At 45.4% G+C, this 10,805-nt stretch overlaps 1 protein-coding gene across 5 annotated transcripts in view; it reads left to right on the forward strand.

The window, feature by feature from the left end:
* The window catches only part of GPR155 (G protein-coupled receptor 155), a 48,946-nt gene that overhangs the window by 977 nt on the left and 37,164 nt on the right, over positions 1 to 10,805 (forward strand). For 4 of the 5 annotated variants that reach the window (XM_019553672.1, XM_019553673.1, XM_019553669.1 and 1 more), the window contains exon 2: positions 507 to 555. The gene's annotated coding sequence lies outside the window, so the exon portion shown is untranslated. Of the gene's footprint in view, positions 1 to 506; positions 556 to 1,878; positions 2,001 to 10,805 lie in introns of those variants that run through there. The other variant, XM_019553671.1, reaches the window with a different exon arrangement.

The raw sequence follows: 10,805 nt of genomic DNA on the forward strand, positions 1-10,805 counted from the left end.
GGGTCTGGCGCGGGCGGCTCCGCACCACCGGGGCGCCTCCCTGGCAGCGCCCGGGGCTCCTAGCGGGGGTGGCGGGGAGCGGTGGGCAGGAGGCTCCGCGCCCTCGCCAGCGGCACCGCTGCACGGCGGGGACCGCACACGTGTGTGTATCTGTTGTGCACTCTGCGTGTAGCAGAATCACTACCTGAGTGCGCGCGTACCAGTGTGCAGCACTGGGTGTGAGTGTGCGTGCGTACCAGTGTGCAGCACTGGGTGTGTGTGTGCGTGCGTATCAGTGTGCAGCACTGCATGTGTATATGTGTGCATGTACCAGTGTGCAGCACTGCGTGCATGTATGTGTACGTACCAGTGTGTGCGTGCGTACCAGTGTGCAGCACTGCATGGATGTGTGTATGCGTGCGTATCAGTGTGCAGCAACGCGTGTGGGTGTGTGTGCACTCACATGGGGTAGGGGGGTGTTTATCCTGTCAACTTTACCTAAGTCCCTTGCTTTGCTTGTTTTCTAGCACCGTTACCATGATGTGAATGCACTCGAGGGAGCAGCTGGCCACAGGGGTGAGTGTCTGTGCGTGCTGTCAGCCCTAGCTTGGACTCACTTGTTCCCTACTTTCATCTGTGACCAACATTTTCTCCTGTGAATCATCTGCTGCAGGCACCTTGCATCGCTCCAGCCTGCCCTCTTGCTTTCTTTTCCAGACTTTTATCTCCAGGCAGCACAGGGCAGTGCAGGCTGCATTTCTCAGATAGACGCTTCTCGTTTAAAATATTGGTTAATGGTATGGTGGGGTGAGGAAGGGGGGCAGTTGGCAGGCCTAGAAAATTGCAAAAAATGGCTAACAGTTTACAGTGTGTCACAGGGGTCAACGGAGTTGAGTAAACAAGGCTAAGCCTCCCCATCCTTTTACAAATGCAAGAATCTAAAGGCTTCTGTCAGTCTACACTCACCTTTGTCTGGAAAACCTGACAATTGCCTGAAAGTTCATAGCTGTAGCAAACTTCAGTTTGATTAATTATAGCAAACAGTTTGACAGAATAAGAGGATATGGACAGATATTTGGCTGGGGTGATATGATCCCAGCACTCATTCCTGCCCAGGGCAGGGGGTCGAACCTGACGATCTGCTTAGGTCCCTTCCAACCCTAAATACTACGATACTAAGTTGTTTTTCATTTATTTTTTCCAGCTAGTATATTATTTGGAATTGGCAGCAGCGTATGAATTGTTGTTTTTTTTAATGCAGGAGTTTAATAGGAATAAAACATTTTCTAGATAAAACACACAAGTTTAATTGGAATAAAATTGCATTTTCTAGATAAAACAGTCTGAGGCTGAGTGTAGATCAGGCTTTAATTTCACTGCTTCTTCTACCTGGTCACTTATTTCTGGTTTCTCTGGTATCTAGGTATTCCAGTTTAGCAGCAGACAGAAGAAAAAAGAAAAGGAGAATATTAAAATTGAAAAAAACGTGTAGAGGGCAAAGAGGCTTTTTTAATATATGAAACTACAGTTGGAACAGATCCCATCATTTTGGAATCTAGTCAGTTTCTGGTATCTTGCCCAAGTTGATGCAATTACTTTGTATTTGCTTTAGAAGACACTGACTCTTGGCTATACCCTTAAAGTAAAAGAGTAAGAACTGTACTAATCACTTCTCCCCACTAACTCCAAGCTTTAATTTAAAACACTGTGATGATGCAATTAACTTCCTCCTTGTTGTTTTTATTATGCTAGAAGCTTTTTAAGGGAAATCCAGTAAGTCTGTTGTTCCTCTATTACAGAAGAGCTCTCTTTTGAGGAATGTTAGCCATTTCCACAGGATTTCTACTTAGAATAAAGCTTTGTCTCGCCCTCAGGGTCATTTTATTTTGTTGCATCCTGTGGCGAATCAGGTGACAGACATTCTGTAAGAGTGATCTCAGGATGCATTAACAATCTGTAGAACCTCCTCAACAAAATTAGCATGACACTGGTAGTGATCCCAACTGAGAATAGTAGTGATGGTAAGTGAGAAGATTTTTTTTATGGGCTTCCTTATACTTAATTTACTTTTAATAAAAAGAAGAGATGTGAACTAAAGTGGTTTTGCTGTTGTGAAAAGCAGGTCTTGATTAACCCACTGGCAGAATTGTCCTGTGTATTGGATCCAGACTCAGGAGATCATATGACAGCATGACAATTACATCAATACAAATAGCCAGAAACAGACAAGATGCTGAGTAAGCTGTCTCCTGTGAGGCAACATGTTCTGTTGCCTACACCACTGTGTAGTGTCTGTTTCCCTAAGCAGATATTGTCTATCTTAGCTGTTTGTGCTTTGGGAGGGGCCCATTGCCTGTCTAAGGAAGAGATGTATATTCAGAGCTTTCCAAAGAGTAGAAGTAGCAAGTTCACTCCATTGTAAGCTTCTTTCTCAGACTCCTTTGGTTCACCACAAAGATGACCCTGTCTGCTTAACAGTCCCATTGGAGTGGGAGTCTCACTACAAAATTTAAGATGGTTGAAGGACGGAGAGGGTGTATCTGCACTGCAAATTCTGGTTCAGATTAAGTACCTTTGTTAGTTTTCTTCTAGCTATCAGGGACAACGATAATAGTAAAAACGTGCTACTGTGGACATCAGCACAGACTAGCAGCTGGAATAATTATACTGTCAGAAACCTTCCAAGTGTGATTAGAATTGAGGAACTGACACCAGAAATGGGCATAATGCCATTTTGATGATTCACAGTGGGGGTTGGGCTAAATAATGATGATGAGGCACTTTGGTCTACAGCAATGGGGAGGGGGCCAAGCCAGCCCTTGACCAGTGGAGGTTTGCTGGTGGAGTTGCATTGATATGACTATATGACAGACCCTCCTATACATCTAGTTTATACAGGCAATAAAGTGCTTTACATAGCATACAGGGGTATAGGTTGTAGCCATGTTGGTCTAAGGGCATAGGCAGACAAGGTTCTTTGGGTAAATCTGATATATTTTATTAGATCAACTCAAATACATACAGCTTATGCCAATTGATGCCCTAAGCAAAATAAGCTATATCAGCAAAATAACTTTATGCCACGGTAACTGCATGTATCCTAGAGCTTTCACAGTTATAAAATGTCAAGAAAATATCTCATTCAAGCCAATATTACTGTACTAGTAAGAGTTTTCTTGTCCAGATTAGAGTTCTCGCCAAATCAGATTTGGATTTGGATAGAAAAGGCACAAGGTAGAAGGGGGCAAGCCAGAATGTGGATGCAACAGACAGAATGGGTTGCTCCCACTAATCGGAAGGATGCTTTTGGCTGATAGAGAATCAAACTTAGATGATCTTTAGGAAGACACGAGACTAGAATATTTAGAACTACTGCTGATGGGAGCCTTGATTTTGTTTCATGCTCTTTTACTGGTTGCATTATTGTAATATGTTAGGTGGGATTATAGCCAAAACCCACTTAAACTGCAGCTAGTGTAGTGTTTTGTGACTGCCTTCTTTCTGGAATTTCACTGTTAAAATCTCTTCCAGTCCACTTGGCATGGCAAAACCAAAATTTGGTGCCCTTCAAGACAAATGGCAAAATTGGTCTGTTTTCTGTTCTGAAAGTTCTGTTTAGGCCTTGCTAGAAGTGGCTGTGATGGTTTTCTAGTTTTTGTAGGCTGCAGGTCTGTGTGTCATGTGGTAGATAGATTGAACATCTATTTTAAATTAATCTAGACAAGTGTATACATTGTATGCACTAGATAAACAACTAAATTCCTCTAGAATGGTAACAGAACCTCTTTCTTGGAATGGGAAGGATAGCCCCAGACTAACAGCTAGGTTTGGCTGATGAAGCTGCTGAGTCTAAATGATTGATTTGAAATTATGCATTTATATTGTAGAGTTACTAGGCATTCTTTAAAAAAAATATGCATAAATAAAATCATGAAAGAAGTGTTAAGAAATAAAAATGCACAGCCAGTTCAGGCCTGAGGGGTCTCCTGGTTGGAGGGTTGTGCTTTGCCTGGCTTGTGCTCATGTGTCCAGACCCCAGCCTCTTATTCTAAGGATAGGACCCAAAGGGCTTGGAGAAGAATACTTTACTGTATATATAAAACTGTCATCAGTCTTTCTCCTAATGGCTAAAGCTCTGAATGAGGACTCAGGAGACTGGTGCTTTGGTAGACCTCTGGCGATCCCCATGTGTAAAATGTGGATAAAGATGCTGACCTTTGCAAACTACTTGGAGATCTTCTGGTGAATAGAACTTAGAGGTGGGTGGTAGTAGCACTGTCCTGGAAAATGTGAAAGTCTGCCCTTTATCAGTTTTCATGATAAAAGGATGCTGACTATTCCTATTTGGCTTCCAGTCTTTCCACATCCATCTGTAGACTACTAGACTACACCGAATTGCTCATGCCTCCCCCCCCCCGCAAACATAACTTCTAGCCTATGTTTTCAAAAGGGTTCACTTTTTTAAGTTTTATGGACACATTGGGCAGGAATGAAAACCAGGAGTCATATTAAATATCTGAGGTATTGTAAAATTCTTAATCTAGTTTAGTAGGTAACTTAATTTTTGACTGTATTATGCGTAAAGAGTCTTACTAAATGGTATATATTGAGTTGGTGTGGTCCAAATGGCTTATTTGGATCATTGTTCAATCAGTAACATTGTAGCGTTCTGGAAGACTGAAGGATATAGTGTGTTAATTAAATTACAGGCTGACACTAAAAAAAAAAAAGAAGAGTAGCCATTAATAATAATCAATCCTCTTAAGAAATACAAATCTGGGCATAGTTTTCAGAGTGAGGTGACAGAATCCTACCCCTCTCATCCCAAAAACGATCTCTTTCACGCAGGTTAGGGCTTGTCATCTAGGGCTAGAGAGCATTTATCCTCTGCAAAAGGTATCCTTCCCTGCCTGGCAGTCGCCTCTCAGAATAACTGTCTTTCTTCCTGTTGCTGTTGTAGTGAAGAGATGCCATAGTCGTAGAAAGAAGTCTAAGTCTGTAGTTAGTAGTTGCTTCCAGGCAGGGAGGTAAAGCAGTCTTGCAGAGGAGAAGTCACAAGGCTTGTCTTCACAAGTGATTTATACCTGTATAAACATGGCTGCATCTATGTAAAAAGATCTGTACCTACTGGCACAACTCTTTGCATTAGTGTTACTGACTAAACACTTTGGAGATTTTACTCCTCTTGTGTTGGGAGTGTTTTTACATTGGAGCAGATTGCTTGCTATGTTTGTAGCACTACTGTGCTTGGAGTCATTCCCATATTGCTGTGCCCTGCATCAGGTGACTGCTTTGTTTGCCTGTGTGGCCTTGACTGCTTTTGGCTCATACTGACCACATATAACCTCCCCGTCCAAGTTCTGGTTAACAGCTAAGTTTGCCTTTTTGAGAGTGCCGAAAAGGAACAGAAGCTGATATTACAACCTTGGCACGCATGTGAGGACATCTTGGAAATGAAGGACATTCCTAAGGCAAGAGAAGGGAAAGAATGGAGAGAAGAAGAAGAGGTGAGAGGCCAACAAAGAGGACATCACTCATGTTAAGGAGCTGGTGGAGAAGGCGTTTGATTAAACCCAGGAACTTGTGGCAAAAGGGCTTGCAATAACAGCAGAGTCTGGCTGTGACTGAGTGGATGATACAAATAGACTTAAAGATGTAACAGCAACACATAGAAATAATGAATAGGCAGCTGTTACTGGAGAGCTCCATCAGAGTTGCTTTCCACCTTCTGTCTCTTTGCCATTTGAGTAAGCCAAAAGATTTATCAGACCTGGCTTTAGAGCCATATAAAACAAGGTATTCTTCTTCATTTGGACTTCCTCCTGGAAAGAGCTCCTTTGACCTTTCAAATCCATATGCTGTATCTCCCACAATCCTGAGTGGCTACAAAGAGGAAAAGCGGCTTACTTCAGCCAAAAACCTTTCATCTCTGAGGGTCTTTTAAATCTGGTTGATCTTTGAATTCAATACCTTCTACCCCATTTGCATTGTTTGCACTTTAAAAATCATATTTTATAAAATAAGAGTGTTGTTTTATATTTTCCAATCAGTTGAAACATTGCTGTCAAAACAGACCTGAATTTTGCAATGTAGTTTGGGAACAAAGATGTCAGTGCAGTTTTGGGTCATGTAAAATTATGGAGTAGAGAGGTAATAACGTATGGATACGTGGAAGTCAAGGAGAAAGGGATTTGGTGGTAGGGGTCTGCTACAGACCCCCGCACCAAGGGGAAGAACTAGATTTGGAGCTCCTGAGGCAGCTCTTGGAAACCATAAAGACTAGAGAGGCGGTAGTCATGGAGGACCTAAACTACCCTGATATCTGCTGGGAGACGCAGATAGCAAATTCCCACCGTTCATGCAGGTTCCTATCCTGTGTACAGGACCTCCACCTGACACAGGAGGTACATGTTCCCACTAGGGGGAATGCCTTCCTGGACCTGGTATTGGCAACAGGGGATGACATGGTGGGGGACCTACAAATCAGTGGTCACCTGGGGGACAGTGACCACCAAATACTAGAATTCATCATAAGACGTAGAGTGGGTAAAGTAACTGGTAGGGTGGAAGCGCTCGACTTCAGGAAGGCCGACTTCAGTGAACTCAGGCGTTTAGTCAATGATGCACTGCAGAGTAAGAGATTTGGCAAGATGGGAGCCCAGGAAGGGTGGCTGTGCCTTAAGGAAACAATCCTTCAGGCACAGAGGGAGACGATTCTGATGCAGGGGAAAGGGGGCCAAGAGGCTTCCTTGGCTGACCAGAGAAATCCAGAGCAGCCTAAGGGCAAAAAGGAGGGCATACAAGCAGTGGAGACAGGGAGAGATTACTAAAGAGGGAGTATGCCTCCTCAGCAGTTGTAGGGAAGCAGTTACAAAGGCCAAAGCTACCATGGAGCTGAGGATGGCATCCAAGGTAAGGATAACAAAAAATTGTTTTTCAGATATATAGGGAGTAAAAGAAAGGCCCAGGGTGGAACAGGACCACTACTGAATGGGCAAAAGCAATTGGTGACAGACAGGGAGGACAAGCCTGAACTTCTCAATGAGTTCTTTGCCTCAGTCTTCCTAAACAAGGGGCAAGACAGGTCTCACAATGGGATTGTAGAGAGGCAACAGCTGGGTGCCAGACTACCAAGCGTTGACCCTGAGATGTTGCGGAGTCACTTGGAAGGACTGGATGTGTTTAAGTCTGCAGGCCCAGATGAGCTCCATCCAAGGGTACTGAAGGCACTGGCTGATATTGTTGCACAGCCACTGGCAAGAATATTTGAGCACCCATGGCGCACGGGACAGGTCCAGAGGACTGGAAAAGGGCCAATGTGGTCCCTATTTTCAAGAAGGGGAGGAAGGAGGATCCAGGTAACTACAGGCGGGTCAGTCTCACCTCCGTCCTTGACAAAGTCTTTGAAAAGATTATTAAGGCTCATGTATGTAAGAGCCCAGCAGGAAAAATTATGCTGAGGGGAAACCAGCATGGGTTTGTAGCAGGTAGATCATGCCTGGCTAATCTAGTCTCTTTTTATGACCAGGTTACAAAACACCTCAACACAGGAGTAGGAGTCGATATTGTTTACTTAGACTTCAGAAAGGCCTTCGATACGGTATCCGACTCCATACTGGTGAACTAGTTAAAAGGCTGTGACTTGGATGATTACACAGTCCGGTGCATGGCAAATTGGCTAGAGGGTCATACCCAGAGAGTGGTAGTGGATGGGTCGGTATCGACCTGTGAGGGAGTGGGTAGTGGGGTCCTGCAGGGTGCGGTTTTTGGACCAGTACCCTTCAGTGTCTTCATCAGTGACTTGGATGTGGGAGTGAAGTGTACTCTGTCCAAATTTGCAGATGATACAAAACTGTGGGGAGAAGAGGACACACTGGAGGGCAGGGAACAACTACAGGCAGACCTGGACAGGTTGGACAAATGGGCAGAAAAGAATAGAATGCAGTTTAACAAGGAGAAATGCAAAGTGCTGCATCTAGGGAGGAAAAATGTCCAGCACACCTACTGCCTAGGAAATGACCTGCTCGGTAGCACGTAAGCGGAAAGGGATCCTGGAGTCCTAGTGGTCTCCAAGATGAACATGAGTCGGCAGTGTGACGAAACCATCAGAAAAGCCAATGGCACTTTATCGTGCATCAGCAGATGCATGACAGACAGAACCAAGGAGGTGATCCTTCCCCTCTATCGGGCACTGGTCAGACCGCAGTTGGAATACTGTGTGCAGTTTTGGGTGCCACACTTCAAGAGGGATGTGGATAATCTGCTCCAGAGACGGGCCACTCATATGGTTAAGGGCTGGCAGACCAAGCCCTATGAGGGGAGACTAGGGCACCTGGACCTCTTCAGCCTCCACAAGAGAAGGTTGAGAGGCGACCTTATGGCTGCCTATAAATTCCCCATGGGGGCGCAGAAGGGAATTGGTGAGGTTCTACTCACCAAGGCACCCCTGGGGGTCACAAGAAATAATGTAAGCCATAAGCTAGCAGAGAGCAGATTTAGACTGGACATCAGGAGGAACTTCTTCACAGTTAAAGTGGCTAAGGTTTAGAATGGGCTCCCAAGGGAGGTGGTGCTCTCCCCTACCCTGCAGGTCTTCAAGGGGAGGTTGGATGTGCATCTGGCTGGGGTCATCTGAACCTATCACTCTTTCCTGTCTATGCAGGGATTGGACTCAATGATCTATTGAGGTCCCTTTTGACCCTAACATCTATGAATCTATAAGATTGAGCACTCGTGGCTATGGGAAACACCTCTACCTAAGATAGAGGATTACTGGCCTAGAAGGTTGGGGATCTGCTGTATTCTTTTACCGAGGCCTGATCTACATACTAAAGTGATGTCAACAGGACTTTCCTTTTGTTGTCCTAGGTCTGAATAAAACCTTTTCCAGGAACACAAGCCCTCACCTTACATTCTGCCACCAGCAGAGGTGGGTGTGGATTCAGTCCAGTGACAGCTCTCATAATAGCTATTAGCCCCTGGACTATTACCCATTGTGCAGCAGGTGTTCTGTCAACACAGTCTCTTTCAGTGAGGACATAAAGCACTGGCAAAGGACTCTGCGTGTGCTTGCACTTCAGCAACTTAGTAATGTCAGCAGCTGTAAACCTTAAAGATTTCTGGAGGCAAAACCTTTGTACATGGACATAACCCCTGTACAGTAGCAGCAAGCAGCCACAACCCTCTTACAGCCACAGCAGTTATGCTTGATTAGGACAGGGATTCCCATTTATTGTAGCACCTCTTTCTAATTCCTTTTTTTGAAAGAAATATTACTTGTATTAGTGTCAGAACTACAGTTATATGCCAGGCTGCATATGCACAGAGGTCAGTGACAAAACAGGACCTGTGCAGCAGGTGAGTAAAGGGAGAAGTTCTTTAATTTAGTTGGCCATACTATTAGGTTAGAGACAGATATTCATAAAGTCTGAGCCTGAATTGATTTAGTCTTTGCAGGTTAGTCTAACCTGGCTAGGTTGGACTGGTTTGTAACTGGACAATTATTCTCTCTGGACTGAGGAAATTCAGACACATGCATGCAGTGGCTCAGCATAGAAGCCGGGGGGTGCTAGAGCAGCTCCCCACCCCCTTCTCTTGTACAGTGCTGAGATGAGGGGGTGGGTAGGCAGGCTCTAGCAGGACCTCTGATTAGGGAGGTCTACCTGCACCATCCCAGGCTCTTCCACAGTTGCTGCTCAAGGGCCAGGAGTGTTGCCAGACCCCAGGCCCCTGCTAGCACTGTGAGGCAAGGGGGGAGTATGCATGTATGTGTCTGTTCATGATACAGAGCTTTTCAATCTCCTTCCCTACTTCTTTATAATGTCTGCAGCAGACTGACAGGTGAACAAGCCAGCAGGGGGCTGATAACAGTGTTTATCACCTGATCAGCAAAACAGTGACCTTTCTGATTTCTTCAAACTCTTCTTAAACAGTTTACCAGCTGACCTGTTGATTAGCTCCAAACAGCTCTGAGGTCTGTGGGGCTGGGGGTCCCTGTTGCAGGAGATGGGAGGGAGGGGGAGGATTTCCTGTTTGAGCAGCCAGCAGTTGTTGGGGGTAGGGCAGGGGGAAGCCAGGCAGACCCTGCTGTCCCTACAAGTCTGTGCCAGAGCTCCAGCCAGAGAGCAGAGGGGAGGGGCCAGCTCTGCTGTGGAGTAGAGAGGTCTGCGCAGCCCAGAGAGCATGCCTGAATGCTGGGGGACTCTGGTTTATCTTAAACCAGCAAGGGGTCTGGGACAAACGTTGCATAAACCATTTGAGCCAAATCAATTAAGTCTGATACTACATTCAGCCAGGTTTATCTCAAACCAGTTTCGGCCATTTTCAAACTGGTTTATGTACTGTACACTGACCGTTACTGTACACTGACCGTCTGTTTTGTTACACGTTTAAACCAGTTTCTGATCACTTAAACCAGTTTATGTGTAATGGCTGTCCCTAGCCTTAAAGTGCTTTATAACATTAATGTGTAAGAGAAGAGAAGCTCGCTCCAAATTACGTAGAGTAAATAAGAAATTATTTTCCCTGCTATTGGGTGTGATCTCCAGGACCTTATAGCATTAAAAGTCACATTGAAATCAGTTACCTTTTAACAAGAGCAAAAAGCACAGCCGGAGGTAAGCGGGCTCGTGGTGGGAAGGAGTTAACTCCTCGCTCCCTGGGAGGAGGCCGCTGCGTGCAGCCGGGCCGGGTCAAGCCCCCTCCCAGGCCCCTACTTGGCCCAGCCCCCCAGGGAGAGAAAAGAAGAAGGAGTGGGTACTCACCAGTCCCCCTCCGGTAGGGCAGGGCCCCCCAGATCCCGGGCAGGGCCCCCCCTGGCCTGAGAA

This window comes from Crocodylus porosus, unplaced genomic scaffold (assembly GCF_001723895.1).
Source record: "Crocodylus porosus isolate Cpor-Errol unplaced genomic scaffold, CroPor_comp1, whole genome shotgun sequence".
Classification (NCBI taxonomy): Eukaryota; Metazoa; Chordata; order Crocodylia; family Crocodylidae; genus Crocodylus; species Crocodylus porosus.